Raw genomic sequence first — 6,000 nt, 5'->3', positions numbered from 1 at the left:
AAAGATGCCCTGTGTGGTATCTTAACCTTGGAGCTCTGTCAAGTCATTAAAGCGTCAGCAGAAGCCTGATCTGGTGAAGCATTTGTAAGGTGTACTGATGGAGAATGGGAGAGAGGCAAACGGGCCTCTTCCCCTGAGAAGTCACCTAACATTTGGGACATATGAAATGCTCTTCTGAAGAAATGGGAGAGGGGAGCAAGTTAGTTGCCAGCCACCTAAAGAGTCAGGTGTGGAATAAAAAGCAACCGAGACCCTCTATAAACTTTTGGTAAAAAGAAGAACTCTCCCCCTTAAACTATGTCACTTCCCTTAAACAGTGTCACATAAAGAATTTTCCCACTTGCCAATCTTCTGCTCAAATTCAAGTGAATCCTGCGTCTTGGTTTGAACTGGGAGTTATGTCAATGAGTCAATGATAGGAGTGTCTGGAAAACAAGAATTCCATTTTGCAATACATTTGGAAGTTCTGAGATTTCTTTCTGATCTACATCAGAGCAAACCCAGACCTTTTGAACATGTTCATGAAAAAAACAGAGACCATGCCCGGAATAGTCAATAGCCCAGGAGCAGGGGCACTCACCTGCGATGTAGGAAACTCAGGCTCAAGTCCCTACAGTGCCTATTTCAGAGCAGGGACTTGGTCCTGGGTCTCCCACATCCATAACAACTATGTTATTGGTTATTCTGGGGTTTCAGTTTCTACAAATCAGGATTTCTGGACCAAAAAAACCCATTTAATCAAAAAATACCTGGCCAGCTCTAGTCAATGGTAATGCATCTGGCATATGTGAAATGCGAATAAGATCCCTGAAGCATGCTTGAAAAGGGATTGTAAAAATACATTATGGAGTTCCATGTTTGTTGTGGATCAGTGGTGTCCAGATCAAATTAGCTCAGTTTACGGTAAACAATTTCATTTTTTTTTAAATTGCCAGCCCTGGAGATTCAGCCTGTGATCTGAGAGCCAAGCTGTTTTTTTTCTTTTTCATGCATACTTACTGCTAATGAACATTCTGCAAGTTGAACTCAGACCCCTGTTACACCTGTGCAGTGGTATTATTGCATAGGTATAACAAAAGCCTAAATTGTCTAAAAAACTTCCCTTTGCTGCACTAGTGTAAGCAACAATGGAAGTCCTAGTTTAAACAAGATCTGTACAGCCACTGGTGTCTTTAACACTGTGTTAGTTAGACTTCCTCTGAGCATATTTCATTGACACAGTGTTAAAAAGGGCTATGTTGATAGTAATGGTGGGAAAAATTTAGAAAATAACCCTATTATATCCCTCCTTCTGTGTAAGAGGGCATAATTTGTCTCTGCAACTGATGTATGTTTATACATGTATGTTTATATTGTTTATAAGTGATGTGTAAGAGAACCTATCTCTGTCTTCCAAAGCCATTTTCAGACTCTTTTCAAAGTAGTACTACATTTTGACACCTGATCCTGAGAATTGCTGAGCACCCTGAAGTTATGTGGGAATTGAGGACATTCAGCACCTTGCAGGATCAAGCCTTATAATTTAGCTGTGCTATTTCACAACAGGCTAGAGTTTTGAATATAGGCTTTTACCTGGATATTTTGTTTTTGTAAAAAACCAAATATGCTGGTTTCAACTATTTTTAGGCTTTTTAATGAGTACCTGTCTCCGTTTCCCTTTTTACATGAAGAGACTGAGTTATTTAACATTAAAAAGCATGTTCTCTGCATGCTAAGCTTAATCGACTCAGTACTCATTATTATAACTGGATTATCATTGGCTCAATGATAATTTTTGAAGGGGTAGCTACATAAATGCGCTGTCACCTTTTCAAGCAATTAAACACTCTGGGCACCAGCCTCTTAACAGTAATTCTGACTTGTTTATCTCAATTGGTCTTGCAATCCTTCTCTTCTACAGGACTTATTATCGTATGTACAGTAGATTTGAGGAAACCCTGACATTACATTCCTTCATGAAATTATCCACAGCAATATTTAGTGTGGTGTAGGAAAAAAAAACATATTAACAGATGGGGTATTTCCATCACAAGGTAGTGCACCTCAGCCCTTGACAAATAAAATATTCTCCTTAAAAAGCAATTATGCTTTTGACCATTAAATCTGGACACCTGGAAGAAATGTTTGTTTCAGATTTACTAGCACTCCATTTTATTTATTTTAAAAGGGCAGGATGGGATGCTCTTCTTGGTTACCCCCAATTATGATTGTCCTTATTGCAATTCCTTCTTTGCAATACTCAAAATACTTGCACCCACCTTATGGAAAATTCCAGTTTAATAAGCACTAATAATCTTTCTACTGAATCTTTAAAACAACTAGTAGAATTCTATGACAAGGATATAATTCTCTTTTCAATTCTGTAGCTTGGACTGAAAATTCTGAACGAAGAATCAGCACTATGTATTAAAGTCTATAGCTTTTTAGAATAATTATACAGAAGCCTATTTAATGGCTATTGATTTCACCCCTAGAAAATTCTCCATAAATTGGTAATTAATTTAGAATTTGATAATTTATGTCAAAAAACACCAGGAGTAATTCATTTAAAGCTTTTCCATTACCCCATGCAATAAAATAAAATAAAATAAAATGAAAAAAAAAATGAGATGTTGTACCTCTATCAATGGGAAAATAAGAGAGAAATATTTTTAAGGCAGTGAGAAGTATTTGTTCTAGAACCTGGCTTGTTCTCCCCTGAGGAAAAAAAGTTCAACTTTTCTTTTCAACTATTTTGTTTCCCCCTTTCTTTCCTTTCATTTATGGTGCCCTAGACAGTATCCACACATAGCCCGCAGTTCTGGAATGCCAGCCTGGCACTCCAGCACAAAGCAGAGCCAGCAGTGGTATAATCTACTAATGGCTTCTTTTCATTTCAGCCCTCCCTGAGAGACTCAGTGGCAGATTGTAGACTCAATTACTCTCATGTCAGGTGATTATCCTAGGTCTTAATGTAATCTTCCATTCACACATACCATATTTCAATTACGGCAGCTATGAAACAAGCTGTGTATTCAAATCACCAATCACCTTATCACTGCTGAACAATGTCAACTGTAAAAAACGCCAGCTGAAGGCAATTACACATGTGTTGAGAACCGATTATGATTACTCTCTGTGGTATTTGTGATGAGCTGGGGAATGTTCTGAAAATTTAATTTAATGACAATATGCTTGCTGTACAATCCATAATACCTCCTGAATCCAGCATGGGGCTATTAAAACTGATAGGAGCATATTATCACCGAACTGAAAAGCTGGGTTGGGATGGTTGCTGGATGTCTCTACAGGGAATGATAGGTAATTTCTCCACATATTTCTAACGGCTGAGGCAGACAGCTTCCAATTCCAGCTGCACTCTGAAGGTGGTCTCTTCCTCTCCCTCATTCTTTCGCAGAGCTGAGTTAAGGTGTTTTACCGTAACCATTGCAGAATAATATGCTGGGGGGGGGGGATGAAATGGGGGGGGTCTGTTCTTTTACTGACTACATGACAAAGAGAGCTGTTTTCAGTTTGGAACTTTCTTGACCTTATTAAATACCTTTCCTCTTGTTTGGTCACTCTTTCCTCTTTGGGGACTTCATAGTACAAAGGAGATTTAATCACAGGAGTAATAGATTGTTTCTAGAGGGAAAGGGATCAACAGCCACTTATCATGTCGTGCCCTGCCTAAGTGCCTGGGGTACTTGAGCTCCCTCAGGGCACTCGATACACCCCTTCAGCCCCTCCTGCTATTGTTTCTACTGTTGCTATGCAACAGCCACTGGCAGCACAGCCTAGAAGGCTTGTCCTACAAACCCCACTACTGCCAGTGGGTAGCCATTGAGGTTTTTATCTGAAATAAATGATCTAAAGTGCAATAAAATAAACAAAAATAAAATTTAAATGATTTTATAATGGTCTGACTTGTCTCACATTACCCCTTCTTTCCAGCAAGTAGCCAGCCTGTGTCATATTTCTCATCCATCCTTCAACTATAAAGAGGAGCACAACTCTCCTCTTGGCTAATCTTTAACAATGCTACTAGCCAGACTAAAGAGAGAGGTGGGGGGAGGAGGCAGTAAAGCTAAAGCCATTTATTGATTTTAGTATGTAAGATTTTAGATTATGCCTGCAATTCATTTTAGAAAAGCCTGCAAACTCCTCTGCATGGATGAGACACAAAGGTCTCTTGTTTGTTGTCAGGCTATGGATGATAATACTATGCCCAGAAAGACTGCTTTGAGCTGTTTGGCTTCAATGCACTATACATCCCCCTTTTAAGGGGCCTTTAAACACTTATTCCTTGAAACAAAACACATCATCTATGGGTACAAAAATGAAAAATCTAATCAAACCAAAACTGTGATGCCATGAAACTGGATGTAGGAAAAGATGATTCTTTTAATAGGTGTGCACAGAAGAGATTTATCTATCTGTAGTTCCATTTCAGATGCAGAGCATTTATTCTGTAAATGGGTTTATTCTTTCAACAGGTTAACCCATTCTGGTAATTTGCCCTTTAGTGTACAGGAAGTTTGTAGTAGATTTATTACTTTAAAAGGTATTTGTTTAACTGGACTGCTCCACTATACAAGCATTTTAAACCTTGAAATTGAATAGCCCCCAGATAGCCCACAACTTGAATGTTGTAGAAATTAGACTTGGCTGACCTTTGATTTCAGCTGTTATGCCATACAATGTTGACTGTCTCAGCTCCATCTCAGCTAAGGTTGCTGTAAAGTCACCAGAATGAAGGTGTATGACTGAATGAATGGTGTTGGGGAAAAGGTATTGTGATTCACAATCCACAGTGTCTCTCTCTTCTTGGGTCCTGCAACACTTTCTCAGGGAGAGCCAAATATCACAGAATTACAAAACGTGAGGCAGAAAATGAAGAATCAAGGATGAGGAAAATGTCAAAGTGAAAAACAATGAAAACCACAGTATAACAAAATTATCAAGATCTTATATAAAAACAAATGCAAAATAATGAAGTAATGTATAATTAGGATAATTAGGAGACAAGAGTAAATAGTAGGAGAAGAATATACATACAGAATATTCAGGTTCAGGAAAACCAAGTTAGACCAATTTTACTGTGGTTCTCAAAATGTGATAGGAGAATATCTATTAGCATTTTTCAGTCATTTATCTTGATTTACAATATTTACATGATGTTTGTGTAAGGCAACATAGTGATGAGTACTTTTTACAAGTGTATAATATTTTAGCAGCAACTATAGTAATAAATAATAGGGAGGAAAATGGTAAAAAAAAACAAAAGAAAAATACAGTAAATGTATAAGGATTCTGCAGCGTGAGGTGAGAACAACTGCTTAACAAAAGAAATACAATGGTTTCTTTTGGCTCTGGATTAGTGCACATCATAGAAACCACTGAGCTGTAAGGGGTTTGAATCTGAACTCAAACTAAAGCTAACGATTTCAGGGCTCATCTGCTCTTTGCTCCTGGTATCTAACATCCACATTGTAGAACACGTATGAAGCTCACAAAATGTTTTGCTCACAGGAGAGTGTTCTTGTTACATGAGCCAGAAAGACAGTATGTATGCTGATTCATTATATTTATCCCTGTTATCCTGAACTCATGGGAAAGTCAAACAGCAAGGCAAAAATCATGAGTCTCCTGATAATCATGAATGTTGACATCAGTGATACTAACATGTATCTTACATGAGGGATCAACAGTGTAGGGGCTTTGGGAGCTCCAGCACTGTTGCCTGATTCTAAAATACTGCCCACTATTGAATGACTCACTTGTGTAACTCAGTAGGGCTACCATTTGATGCAGAGAGCAACAAAAACATAATGCACCGGGGCGGGAGGGAAATGACTAATGTTTTGCTCCAAGTTCCGGTTCTTTTTCTATGAATCGCTTCCTCCAAGAAGCCAGTGAGAAGGTTCCCACACCAACCTCCCTCCCTTTCCCACCACTGAACACTCACAGAGCATGAATTACCATGTGTTAACAGCAGGACCATAGAAACAACAGCTCAAA

This window comes from Caretta caretta, chromosome 2, assembly GCF_965140235.1.
Source record: "Caretta caretta isolate rCarCar2 chromosome 2, rCarCar1.hap1, whole genome shotgun sequence".
In the NCBI taxonomy this organism is placed as follows: domain Eukaryota; kingdom Metazoa; phylum Chordata; order Testudines; family Cheloniidae; genus Caretta; species Caretta caretta.
Note: the sequence above shows the minus strand (reverse complement) of the source record.